The sequence below is a fragment of the Oncorhynchus mykiss genome, chromosome Y (assembly GCF_013265735.2).
Source record: "Oncorhynchus mykiss isolate Arlee chromosome Y, USDA_OmykA_1.1, whole genome shotgun sequence".
Taxonomy (NCBI): domain Eukaryota; kingdom Metazoa; phylum Chordata; class Actinopteri; order Salmoniformes; family Salmonidae; genus Oncorhynchus; species Oncorhynchus mykiss.
Window position 1 is genome coordinate 27,989,864 of NC_048593.1, and position 14,745 is coordinate 28,004,608.

The following is a 14,745-nucleotide window of genomic DNA, read 5'->3' on the forward strand; positions in this document are numbered from 1 at the left end:
CCACTGTCCTCTTGTGTTGTCATGCTGGAGTGGATTGGCAGTTGTTTTTTGAATCGGAATGGCAGTTACATTTTTAATTGACTAAAAAGCTCTTTATAGAACCCCCTTTTTTATCTAAGGGTGTACATTTTAATTAAACATATTATTTCCCCATGCTTCTAGCTAGCATGTATCATCAATTTTTCTCAGCCAATCATCAGTCATTTGTGTAAGTGCCATGCTAGTTGAATGTCCTCCCGTGTAAGCATCCGGAAAGTCTGTTGCTAGCATGTATCATCAATTTTTCTCAGCCAATCATCAGTCATTTGTGTAAGTGCCATGCTAGTTGAATGTCCTCCCGTGTAAGCATCCGGAAAGTCTGTTGCTAATATGTTTACGGTAAAATAGCATTGTATCTGGTCAAACACCATTTTTTCCAAACATTTACTAATGGTCGTTTTGCTATATTGTGAATAAAGAGTTACCTGTCTAACAGAACACCAGAACCTCTCCAACATAATTCAGGTAAAATCAGTAATTACTCAGGGCAGTTGTCTAGGCCTTTTACTTTTTTCAATCTTTACTAATGACATACTAATGACACACTGGCTTTGAGTAAAGCAAGTGTGTCTATGTATGTGGATGACTCAACACTATACATGTCAGCTACACCAAACTGGAAGTCTTCCGACTAGCTTGGAAAGACAGTACCGTGCAGTATCGAAGAGGCCTCACTGCTGCTCGATCATCCTATTTTTCCAACTTAATTGAGGAAAATAAGAACAATCCAAAATGTATTTTTGATACTGTCGCAAAGCTAATTAAAAAGCAGCATTCCCCAAGAGAGGATGGCTGTCACTTCAGCAGTAACAAATTCATGAACTTATTTGAGGAAAAGATCATGATTATTAGAGAGCAAATTACAGACTCCTCTTTAAATCTGCGTATTCCTCCAAAGCTCAGTTGTCCTGAGTCTGCACAACTCTGCCAGGACCTAGGATCAAGAGAGACACTCAAGTGTTTTAGTACTATGTCTCTTGACACAATGATGAAAATAATCATGGCCTCTAAACCTTCAAGCTGCATACTGGACCCTATTCCAACTAAACTGCTGAAAGAGCTGCTTCCTGTGCTTGGCCCTCCTATGTTGAACATAATAAACGCCTCTCTATCCACCGGATGTGTACCAAACTCACTAAAAGTGGCAGTAATAAAGCCTCTCTTCAAAAAGCGAAACCTTGACCTAGAAAACATTAAAAACTAAAATCGGCCTATATCAAATCTTCCCTTCTATTCTAACATTTTAGAAAAAGCTGTTGCGCAGCAACTCACTGCCTTCCTGAAGACAAACAAATGTATACGAAATGCTTAAGTCTGGTTTTAGACTCCATCATAGCACTGAGACTGCACTTGTGAAGGTGGTAAATGACCTTTAAATGGCGTCAGACCGAGGCTCTGCATTTGTCCTCGTACCCCTAGACCTTAGTGCTCCTTTTGATACCATCGATCACCACATTCTTTTGGAGAGATTGGAAACCCAAATTGGTCTACATGGACAAGTTCTGGCCTGGTTCAGATCTTATCTGTCGGAAAGATATCAATTTGTCTCTGTGAATGGTTTGTCTACTGACAAATCAACTGTCAATTTCGGTGTTCCTCAAGGTTCCGTTTTAGGACCACTATTGTTTTCACTATATATTTTACCTCTTGGGGATGTCATTCAAAAACATTATGTTAACTTTCACTGCTATGCGGATGACACACAGCTGTACATTTCAATGAAACATGGTGAAGCCCCAAAATTGCCCTCACTAGAAGCCTGTGTTTCAGAATGGCTGGATGGCTGCAAACTTTCTACTTTTAAACTCGGACGAAACAGAGTTGCTTGTTCTAGGTCCCAAGAAACAAAGAGATCTTCTGTTGAATTTGACAATTAATCTTGATGGTTGTACAGTCATCTCAAATAAAACTGTGAAGGACCTCGGTGTTACTCTGGATCCTGATCTCTCTTTTGATGAACATATATAAAAATAAAAAATCCATCTACGTAACATTGCAAAAATCTGAAACTTTCTGTCCAAAAATGATGCAGAAAAATGAATCCATGCTTTTGTTACTTCTAGGTTAGACTACTGCAATGCTCTACTTTCCGGCTACCCGGATAAAGCACTAAATAAACTTCAGTTAGTGAAAAATACGGCTGCTAGAATCCGGACTAGAACCAAATTTTTTTATCATATTACTCCAGTGCTAGCCTCCCTACACGGGCTTCCTGTTAAGGCAATGGCTGATTTCAAGGTTTTACTGCTAACCTACAAAGCATTACATGGGCTTGCTCCTACCTATCTTTCCAATTTGGTCCTGTCGTACATACCTACACGAGGCTACGGTCACAAGACGCAGGCCTCCTAATTGTCCCTAGAATTTCTAAGCAAACAGCTGGAGGCAGGGCGTTCTCCTATACAGCTCCATTTTTATGGAATGGTCTGCATACCCATGTGAGAGACGCAGACTCGGTCTCAACCTTTAAGTCTTTACTGAAGACTCATCTCTTCAGTAGGTCACATGATTGAGTGTAGTCTGGCACAGGAGTGTGAAGGTGAAAGGAAAGGCTCTGGAGCAACGAACCACCCTTGCAGTCTCTGCCTGGCCGGTTCCCCTCTCTCCACTGGGGTTCTCTGCCTCTAACCCTATTACAGGGGCTGAGTCACTGGCTTACTGGTGCTCTTCCATGCCGTCCCTAGGAGTGCACTAAGTGTTAGTGCGTCACTTGAGTGGGTTGAGTCGCTGACATGGTCTTCCTGTCTGGGTTGGCGGCCCCCCTTGGGTTGTGCCGTGGTGGAGATCTTTGTGGGCTATACTCGGCCTTGTCTCAGGATGGTAAGTTGGTGGTTGAAGATATCCCTCTAGTGGTGTGGGGGCTGTGCTTTAGCAAAGTGGGTGGTGTTATATTCTGCCTGTTTGGCCCTGTCCGGGGGTATCATCAGATGGGGCCACAGTGTCTCCTGATTCTTCCTGTCTCAGCCTCCAGTATTAATGCTGCAGTAGTTTGTGTGTCGGGGGGCTAGGATCAGTCTGTTATATCTGGAGTATTTATCCTGTCTTATCCGGTGTCCTGTGTGAATTTAAGTATGCTCTCTGTAATTCTCTCTCTCTTTCTCTCTTGCTTTCTTTCTCTCTCGGAGGACCTGAGCCCTAGGACCATGCCTCAGCTGGCATGATGACTCCTTGCTGTCCCCAGTCCACCTGGCCGTGCTGCTGCTCCAGTTTCAACTGGTCTGCCTGCGGCTATGGAACACTGAACTGTTCACCGGACGTGCTACCTGTCCCAGACCTGCCGTTTTCAACTCTCTAGAGACAGCAGGAGCGGTAGAGATACTCTCAATGATTGTCTATGAAAAGCCAACTGACATTTACTCCTGAGGTGCTGACTTGTTGCACCCTCGACAACTACTGTAATTATTATTATTTGACCATGCTGGTCATTTATGAACATTTGAACATCTTGGCCATGTTCTGTTATAAAAAAAATCAAATCAAATGTATTTGTCACATACACATGGTTAGCAGATGTTAATGTGAGTGTAGCGAAATGCTTGTGCTTCTAGTTCCGACAAAGCAGTAATAACCAACGAGTAATCTAACCTAACAATTCCAAAGCTACTACCTTATACACACAAGTGTAAAGGGATAAAGAATATGTACATAAAGATATATGAATGAGTGATGGTACAGAACGGCATAGGCAAGATGCAGTAGATGGTATCGAGTACAGTATATACATATGAAATGAGTAATGCAGGGGATATAAACAAAGTGGACTAGTTTAAAGTGGCTAGTGATACATGTATTACATAAAGATGCAGTAGATGATATAGAGTACAGTATATACATATACATCTGAGATGAGTAATGTTGGGTATGTAAACATTATATTAAGTAGCATTGTTTAAAGTGGCTAGTGATATATTTTACATCAATTGCCATCAATTCCCATTATAAAATTGGCTGGAGTTGAGTCAGTGTGTTGGCAGCAACCACTCAATGTTAGTGCTGGCTGTTTAACAGTCTGATGGCCTTGAGATAGAAGCTGTTTTTCAGTCTCTCGGTCCCTGCTTTGATGCACCTGTACTGACCTCGCCTTCTGGATGATAGCGGGGTGAACAGGCAGTGGCTCGGGTGGTTGTTGTCCTTGATGATCTTTATTGCCTTCCTGTGACATCGGGTGGTGGAGGTGTCCTGGAGGGCAGGTAGTTGGCCCCCTGTGATGCGTTGTGCAGACCTCACTACCCTCTGGATGCTGTCTGTGTGGATGGACCAATTCAGTTTGGCTGTGATGTGTACGCCGAGGAACTTAAAACTTACTACCCTCTCCACTACTGTCCCATCGATGTGGATAGGGGGGTGCTCCCTCTGCTGTTTCCTGAAGTCCACAATCATCTTCTTAGTTTTGTTGACGTTGAGCGTGAGGTTATTTTCCTGACACCACACTCCAAGGGCCCTCACCTCCTCCCTGTAGGCCGTCTCGTCATTGTTGGTAATCAAGCCTACCACTGTAGTGACATCCGCAAACTTGATGATTGAGTTGGAGGCGTGCATGGCCACGCAGTCGTGGGTGAACAGGGTGTACAGGAGAGGGCTCAGAACGCACCCTTGTGGGGCCCCAGTGTTGAAGATCAGTGGGGTGGAGATGTTGTTACCTACCCTCACCACCTGGGGGCGGCCCGTCAGGAAGTCCAATACCCAATTGCACAGGGCGGGGTCGAGACCCAGGGTCTCGAGCTGGATGACGAGTTTGGAGGGTACTAATCTCCATCCGGCTCAGCCAGAAGAGGACTGGCCACCCCTCATAGCCTGGTTCCTCTCTAGGTTTCGGCCTTTCTAGGGAGTTTTCCCTAGCCATCGTGCTTCTACACCTGCATTGCTTGCTGTTTGGCGTTTTAGGCTGGGTTTCTATACAGCACTTTGATATATCAGCTGATGTAAGAAGGGCTATATCAATACATTTGATTTGAGCTACTACAGCGAGTTAAATCACTGCAACACTAGTTTCAGAATGGGCAAGGAATAAGTTAGTTGTAAATATTTCAAAAATGAAAAGCATTGTATTTGGGACAAATCATTCACTATACCCTAAACCTCAATGAAATCTTGTAATACATAATGTGGAAATTGAGTAAATTGAAGTCACTAAACTGCTTAGTGTAACCCTGGATTGTAAACTGTCATGGTCAAAACATGTCAATACAGCAGTAGCTAAGATGGGGAGAAGTTTGTCCCTAATAAAGCCTTTATAACAACACTATCAACAAGGCACGTCCTACAGGCCCAGTTTTGTCAAACCTGGACTACTGTTCAGTCGTGTGGTCAGGTGCCACAAATAGGGACCTCAGAAAATTACAATTGGCTCAGAACAGGGCAGCACGGCTGGCCCTTAAATGTACACGAAGAGGTTTCATTAATAATATGCATGCAAATCTCTCATGGCTCAAAGTGAAGGAGAGATATAATTAATCACTACTTGTTTTTGTAAGAAGTGTTGACATGCTGAATCAAATAAAATAAAACAGTATTTGTCACATGCGCCAAATACAACAGGTGTAGTAGACCTTAGAGTAAAATACTTAATTAAAATCCCTTAACCAAAAACGCAGTTAATAAAAATACCCCCTCCCCCCTCCCCCCCAAATAAGAAATAAAAGTAACAAACAATGAAGAGCAGCAGGAGGTGTCTGTTTAAAATACTGGCATACAGCTGGGACACCCATCCATACCCCACAAGACATGCCACCAGAGGTCTCTTCACAATCCCCAAGTCCAGAACAGACTATGGGAGGCGCACAGTACTACATAGAGCCATGACTACATGGAACTCTATTCCACATAAGGTAACTGATGCAAGTGGAATCAGATATTTTTTTAAATGATAGAAATACACCTTAAAGAACAGTGGGACTGTGAAGAGACACACACACACACACACACACACATGCACATACACATGATAAGACACGCACTCTAAACACAAGTACACATGGATTTTGTATTGTAGATATGTGATAGTGGAGTAGTGGCCTGAGGGCACACACTTAGTATGTTGTGAAAAGTGTTATGAAATGTAACAATGTAATATTTTAAATTGTATATAACTGCCTTAATGTTGCTGGACCCCAGGAAGAGTAGGTGCTGCCTTGGCAGGAACTAGTGGGGGATCCTTAATCAAATACAAATCATAGCTTTCACCTGGATTCACCTGGTCAGTCTATGTCATGGAAAGAGCATGTACAGTCAGAACCTTTTTTAGTAAAGGGTTTTTTAATCTCATCCAACGAACCAAAAGGTTCTATATAGAACCCCAAATAACCTTTTTTTCTAAGAATGTAGCATTCTGTCAGGCTGTAACACTGCCTGGTACGGCACTGCCCACAACCGCAGGGTTCTCCAGAGTGTGGTGCAGTCAGCCCAACGTATCATCGGGGGCACACTGCCTGCCCTCCAGGACATCTACAGCACCCGGTGTCACAGGAAGGCCAAGAAGATCATCAAGGACCTCAGCCACCTGAGCCACGGCCTGTTCACCCCGCTACCATCTAGAAAGTGGAGACAGTACAGGTGCATCAACGCTGGGACCAAGAGACTGATGAACAGCTTCTGTCCCCAGGCCATCAAACTGTTAAACATTCATCATCTGCCGGCCTCCGCCCAGTACACTGCCCTGAACCTTACACACTGTTACTAGCCAGCTACCACTAGGTACCCTACCCTGCACCTTAAAGACTGCTGCCCTATGCACCTAGAGTCAATGAAAACTGGTCACTTTAATAATGTTTACATACTGTTTAATCCACTTTATATGTGCATATTGTAATCTATTCATGACTAATCCTATATAACTACTACCAACCACACCGTTTCTATTCATGCTGTCTATACACACCATTCACATACTATACATACTATATATACACATATAGATTTTGCATTTGAATTACTGTTACAGTGCTATTTGGGTTGTTAATTAGATTCGTTACGACATTTCATTATTTATTTTTTCTTTTGTCGGGGGTCGATTATTTATGTTCTTGTTTTACATTTTACTGCAATGTTAAGAGCTAGTAACAGAAGCATTTTACTGCAATGTTAAGAGCTAGTAACAGAAGCATTTTACTGCAATGTTAAGAGCTAGTAACAGAAGCATTTTGCTGCAATGTTAAGAGCTAGTAACAGAAGCATTTTGCTGCAATGTTAAGAGCTAGTAATGTGGCATTTTGCTGCAATGTTAAGAGCTAGTAACAGAAGCATTTTGCTGCAATGTTAAGAGCTAGTAACAGAAGCATTTTACTGCAATGTTAAGAGCTAGTAACAGAAGCATTTTGCTGCAATGTTAAGAGCTAGTGACAGAAGCATTTTGCTGCAATGTTAAGAGCTAGTAACAGAAGCATTTTACTGCAATGTTAAGAGCTAGTAACAGAAGCATTTTACTGCAATGTTAAGAGCTAGTAACAGAAGCATTTTACTGCAATGTTAAGAGCTAGTAACAGAAGCATTTTACTGCAATGTTAAGAGCTAGTAACAGAAGCATTTTACTGCAATGTTAAGAGCTAGTAACAGAAGCATTTTACTGCAATGTTAAGAGCTAGTAACAGAAGCATTTTACTGCAATGTTAAGAGCTAGTAACAGAAGCATTTTACTGCAATGTTAAGAGCTAGTAACAGAAGCATTTTACTGCAATGTTAAGAGCTAGTAACAGAAGCATTTTACTGCAATGTTAAGAGCTAGTAACATAAGCATTTTACTGCAATGTTAAGAGCTAGTAACAGAAGCATTTTACTGCAATGTTAAGAGCTAGTAATGTGGCATTTTGCTGCAATGTTAAGAGCTAGTAACAGAAGCATTTTACTGCAATGTTAAGAGCTAGTAACAGAAGCATTTTACTGCAATGTTAAGAGCTAGTAACAGAAGCATTTTACTGCAATGTTAAGAGCTAGTAACAGAAGCATTTTACTGCAATGTTAAGAGCTAGTAACAGAAGCATTTTACTGCAATGTTAAGAGCTAGTAACAGAAGCATTTTACTGCAATGTTAAGAGCTAGTAACAGAAGCATTTTACTGCAATGTTAAGAGCTAGTAACAGAAGCATTTTACTGCAATGTTAAGAGCTAGTAACAGAAGCATTTTACTGCACCCACTGAAGTATCTTGCCAACTGTATACGCAACCAATAAACTTTGATTTGAAATATTTGTAACATCAACTAATAATGATGAATAACAGTTTAATAAAAGCTAAAGACAAAAATAGACAAACTGATGGCATGAACAGAGCCCCCGCGAGCACCTTATCTCTCTCTCTCTGCCCATTGTCTTTGCCAGTGCTGTTTTCAGCAAGGTTTTGGGTCATTGGAGGATTAAGTCAAGTGAGAGAACGAGCCTGTCTTCTGCTCCATAAAATATACATCAGCATCACACATTTATTTGTGATGGGCAAGAGAACAGGAGGAGGAGGAGGAGAAGAACTGAATGTTTCATGAGCAGGATCCCTGCAGTCTACTTTGTGTTCATTTAAGAAACCGACAGAAAAATAATCCTTGCAGCTCAGAGGCATCCAGCCAGCTGAGTCTGGTCCGGTTCACTCTGTCAACCTCTTCCTTTCCAAATCTAAGTTCCCCTCCTCACTTACCCTCCCCCTGCTCTGTGGGACTCCTAGTTGACAATCCCCCAGCAGGAGTCTGCAGGTGCCGTGGTGCCGTGCCTTAATGCTCAGTCACTCTCAGTTAGAGGGAACAGCCTGGTCCAGCTAGCAGGCTGCCTCTCCTCCACAATGCAGCTTTAATAAGGGGGATGAAACATGGATGAGTGAGGGGTTTGTGAGGAAACCTTGAGGACTGAGGGTCAGATGGTAGTTCCCATGTTTCTAACCTCCACCTCCACCAGCCTCCCCTGAGAGCCAGGTAGGCAGGGCACTGCGCAATCCGCTCACCTTTTTCCTCACACTCAGGACAGTGTGTGTGTGTGTGTGTGTGTGTGTGTTTATGTGTGTGTGTACTCACTATGTGGGTATGTGATTGGGTATGTGATTTGAAGGGCTTTTATTACCCATAGGAACAGAGCCAGGGTCGGGACATCAGTAACAATGTGACAGAGACTCCCATGGTTACAATTGTGTAGCTACAAGGCTCCCTCTTTCTCTCCCTCTAATCTCTCCCTTTTTTCTTTATCACACTCTCTCTCTCTCTCCCCCTCTCTCTCTCTCTATCCCATATCCTTTGAGTTATGTGGGCTTTCATCCTATCCAATAACACCATACATCACCCAATCAGAGAAGTGAGGCCGTTTATTACATGTCCCTGAGGATGTGTGACAATGGGGGGTGGGGGTGGTGACAACAAGGAAATCAGAGAAACAACAAGGGATTGTAGAGCGAGAGAGCGAGAGAGATGACAGTGTCATTTTATTAGGTCACTTGGCTGTATGTGTGCTGAAGAAACAGATGTTCATTAGACAGACGTTCAATAGACAGCTCAAGCAAGATGGGACTAATCAACACCACTGCTTGATGTCTGTCTTGGCCAATAGATCTATTGTTTCACTCCCACACTGAACAGGGTCCACTGTCCAAACATACTGTAATGTACACAAAGGCTGCTGTTAACAAATGGAAGACAAGAGCCAGAACAACTCCTCATCATACCAGAGATACTCTGTGTACTAAACATTAGGAACACCTTCCTAGTATTGAGTTTGCCCTCAGAACAACTTCAATGTGTCAGGGCATGGACTCTACAAGGTGTTGAAAGCGTTCCACAGGGATGCTGGGCCATGTTGACTCACACTCAATAGTTTCCTGTGTGTATCAAGAAAGGTCCACCACCCAAAGGACATCCAGCCTACTTGACACATCTGTGGGAAGCATTGAAGTCAACATGACCTAGCATCACTGTGGAACGCTTTCGAGACCTTGTAGAGTCCATACCCTGATGAATTGAGGCTGTTCTGAGGGCAAAAGTGGGTGCAGAGGGTAGAGGGGATGTCTGGGTGGCAGCAGGACCAGAGGGGAGAGGGGATGGCTGGGAGGCAGCAGGGCCAGAGGGTAGAGGGGATGTCTGGGTGGCAGCAGGACCAGAGGGGAGAGGGGATATCTGGGTGGCAGCAGGACCAGAGGGGAGAGGGGATGGCTGGGAGGCAGCAGGGCCAGAGGGGAGAGGGGATGGCTGGGAGGCAGCAGGGCCAGAGGGGAGAGGGGATGGTTGGGAGGCAGCAGGACCAGAGGGGAGAGGGGATGGCTGGGAGGCAGCAGGACCAGAGGGGAGAGGGGATGGCTGGGAGGCAGCAGGACCAGAAGGGATGGCTAGGATAGTTCTTAGTTTATCTCAGTGTAGGCATAAATGCTATTTAGCCAATTACCATCTACCGACATGTTCACCAATATGGGCAGGGCCGGCTCCAGGCATAAGCGACATAAGCGGTCGCTTAGGGCCCCACCCCACCAAGACATATATATTTTTGGAAATCAGTCAGCCAACTTACTGTTGAGAGTTAGAATACACAAGTTGTAGGTTTGAAGTTTGGTTGTGCATCAGAAGTACAGCTAACAATGTTTTGATTGGTAAGTTAGTCAAGCCAGTTATCTAAACTTGTGGTGAAAATGGCCAAATACGCAGGGACCCTGACATCGAGGGGGCCGCCACTGATGTTGTTACTCACTTCAACATTTTCTCTCAGCCCCTTGGCAAAATGTGTAGAACTGTAAGCACGTTTTCTAAACACTGCAACATTTTCTCTCTGACCCATGGCAAAATGTGTAGAACTGTAAGCACGTTTTCTAAACACTGCAACATTTTCTCTATTCCCCTTGGCAAAATGTGTAGAATACAGAAAATGTACTCTCATAAAACTTGCATTATTCTCTCCACCATCAAAAGGGGGGGACCACAAAAAAAAAAATTGCCTGCTTAGTGGGGAGGCATCCCAACCAAATCTCACTTAGGGCCCTTTAGACTAGCCGTCCCTAAATATGGTTGCTTCAAAGCTCATTAGCCGTTTTAAAAAACTGCATCCAGCATCAGCAAAGACGTATGAGTGCACACGCACATTTGATTGGACATATTGCGCAATGACATTGACGTGGGAGTCAAACAGACAGCAGACTATTATAGTGCAGAATCATAACACTGACTCCCGGTCATAGGATACTGCAGCCATGCACTACAGACATCTCTCTCTCTCACAAACACACACTGTGTCATCCTAGCTAATGCTCTGGTAGCATATGGGTAGGGGTGAGAGCCTAGGTGCCACAACAGACAAGTCACACTGGCTGTGTCCGAAATCTGTCTTGCCTGCTACTTCCCAAAACTTCCTACTATGTACTAATCATACTACATGCTATTTAGAACATACTGTTTTGTAAATATGTACGCAATAAGCATCAAATATTAACATATACAAGCCTCACTTACAGTATGCTGAGAATGGGTCATCCAATGCGCCGTTGTTTCCGCCATTCTTTCTTTCCTACATCGCATCTCATTATCAGTTGATTATCAACTGCTGTCATACACACGTGGATCTGAAATGATGATTCTCTTCCTCAATAGCATGCAGACAAAACGAGTATGACATCCTGGCATTTAAATTGTACTCAATTTGGAAATTTCACATACTTTAAAAGGTTCTGTTTGCATACCCAAGTTGCCTGCTATTTAAAATGCAAATGTGGATATTTGGACACAGCCAGAATCACCACGGTAACAGATCCATGCTAATTTCATTCATCAGACAGGGTAACACTCACCTACGTACACAAACATACATAGATGCACTTTCTACCCACAATACTCTTCTTTTCATCACTAGCTCTGTCTAATTTAATCTCATGCGTCAATACCCTTTAATTAACATAATACGATTTTCTTGCTGTTTCCTTTTGCTTCCTTCTCGCTGCTTCCCCAGTGTGAGCCTATTAAAGAGGAAGCCAACACTTTGGATGCATGTTCCTCACACTGCTCCCCTCGTTGGCACCAATAGGCTGAGCCATCACTATTTCATCACCATTCCACACCAGTCCAGGGTGAGGGCAGTCATACATAAAACTGTTACATATGTGCCGTCATCAAACATGGATGCCAGTGTGACGTCCGAGCTAATCAGACCCCGGGCTGACTATTATGTACATTGCAGAGCTCCCAATGTGTTCCACACACAGGGTGGAATGTCAGTAGGATCTCTATGGTTCTGCAGCTGGATGCTCAAATCAAATCAAATGTTACTCGTCACATGCTTCGTAAACAAGAGGTGTGGACTTACCCAACAATGCAGAGAGAAAGAAATTAGAGAAATAAAATACAAGTAATAATAGATACACAATGAGTAAGGATAACTTGGCTGTTTACAAGAAGTACCGGGAAGATGTGCAGGGGTATGAGGTAATTGAGGTAGATATGTACACATAACTAAAAACAAAGGGACAGATAATAAACAGTATGTGATGAGTCAAACAATGGAGTGTAAAAAGGGTCAATGCAGATTGTTAAATAGTTAACCAATAGCTATCCAGACTAACTATTTAGCAGCCTTATGGCTTGGGGGTAGAAGTTGTTCAGGGTTCTTGCTGTGCTGTAGCAGAGAGAACAGTCTATGACTTTGGTGGCTGGAGTCTTTGATAATTTTTAGGGCTTTCCTCTGACAGCGCCTGGTATAGAGGTCCTGGATGGCAGGGAGACTCGGCCCCAATGATGTACTGGGTCGTACGTATTACCCTCTAAAACGTCTTACAGTCAGATGCCAAGCAGTTGGCATACTAAGCGGGGATGCAGCCAGTCAAGATGCTCTCAGTGGTGCAGCTGTATAACTTTTTGAGGATCTGATGGGCCCATGTCAAATCTGTTCAGCCCCTGAGGGTGAAGAGGCGTTGTCATGCCCTCTTCACGTCTGTGTGGGTGTGTTTGGACCATTATAGATCCTTAGTGATGTGGACACCGAGGAACTTGAAGCTCTGCATAGTGTGGAGAAGCTTTCTTATAGATACAGCATCTCTCTGGCTCATGACCCAAGCCTGAGACACCACAACCCAACCACAAGATCATCTTTTATAAACACAATGACACACTCACACCGCCGCCACCCACCAGCACAAATAGAGGACATCAAGGTCACTTTAAATCACCGGCAGTACAGGAATGTTATTACTCAGAAAAACACATTGTGCTGAAGTCAAGTTGGATAGGGTGCAGTGAGGTAGCAAAGCAATTTCCACATAATGTGGATTAATGAACCCCTGTAGAGCTAACATGTTTGTTCTATGTGCTTCTTAACTACTGTTGTGCATAGATTGGGGTGTGTGCGTGTGTGTTTGTGTGTGAACTGTATGTGTTCGTGTGTGTGTGTTCGAGTGTGTGTGTGCAAGTGTCTTTTTGTGTGTCTTCATGCGTGTGTGTGTATGTTAGTGAGTGTGTCTGCCATACTGTTTTACTGTCTTGCTTCCTGAGAGCTGTAGGTTTCTGGGGTTCTCTGTGGCTTACCTCATCTTGATAAATGTGGAGGGTAATCACAAGCACTGCTTGACTGAGTAGCCAAGGGCATTCTCCTCTGTGACCGAGGCCAAACTGCAGGGGCTTCCCTCTCCTTTCCTTTCATTTGATGGACCTCTTCCCTCATCATTCTCCCTCACTCTTTCAAGCCCTCGCTCTCGGCCTTCCTCTTTCTACCAGATTGTGAGTGAATTTGTGAGTGTGTGTGAGTGTGTGTGTGTGTGTGTGTGTGTGTGTGTGTGTGTGTGTGTGTGTGTGAGTGTGTGTGTGTGCGCGCTGGAGTATTCAATCGTACTTCAAATGAAAAGAGAAAAAGGTTGTGTCTTTTTTTCCCTCCAAACTGGGCCATGCGCTCTGGAGTATCGCTAGTAATTATCAATGCTACGTGGGGAGAGCGAGAGAGAGCGAGAGAGAGAGAGAGAGAGAGAGAAATTGTGAAAGAGAAAACCAGATAACAATAAGGAAGCAGGGAAGAGGATGATGAAGAAAGTAAAAGAAAGAGGACAGAGAGAAGATGAGATGAGGAGAAGAGGAAGGATGTGTGTGTGATATGAGAATGGAATAACAGAAAGGATGAAACATTAGGAGGAAGAGAGAGGTTGATTGGGTAAATCATACAGTATTAGTGTGAGAAAGGCATTGTTAATGACCTTTTCATCTGCCAATCAAACACTCCTCTCTCACTTTCACTTATACCACGGTAAAACTGTTACATATGACACACACAGCAGCCAGCCATCCAGCCAGCCAGCCAGCCATCCATCCAGCCACTCAGGCAGCCAACCAGCCAGGCAGGCAGTCAGGCATCCAGCCAGGCAGTCAGCCATCCAGCCAGGCATCCAGCCACCCAGGCAGCCAACCAGCCAGCCAGGCAGGCAGTCAGTCAGGCATCCAGCCATCCAGCCGGGCAGCCAGCCACCCAGGCAGCTAACTAGCCAGCCAGCCATCCAGCCAGGCAGGCAGTTAGGCATCCAGCCATCCAGCCAGGCAGCCAGCCATCCAGCCAGGCAGCCAGCTAGCCGGCCAGGCAGCCATCCAGCCATCCATCCAGCAAGGCAGCTAACCATCCAATCATCCAGGCAGCAAGGCAGCTAGCCATCCAACCATCCAGCCAGCCAAGCCAGCCAGGCAGGCGAGAGTTACTGCTTATTAATGAAGGTGACAAGGACATGTCAAACACACAGCAGCGCAAATAGATCTCCTACCTATTCCTTAGTTGACACACATTAAATATGCAC

At 44.2% G+C, this 14,745-nt stretch overlaps 1 protein-coding gene across 1 annotated transcript in view; it reads right to left on the reverse strand.

Annotated features, from left to right (window-relative positions):
• Positions 1–14,745, reverse strand: part of LOC110509401 (fibroblast growth factor 11-like) — a 74,815-nt gene that overhangs the window by 49,243 nt on the left and 10,827 nt on the right. The gene's annotated exons all lie outside the window — the stretch shown is intronic.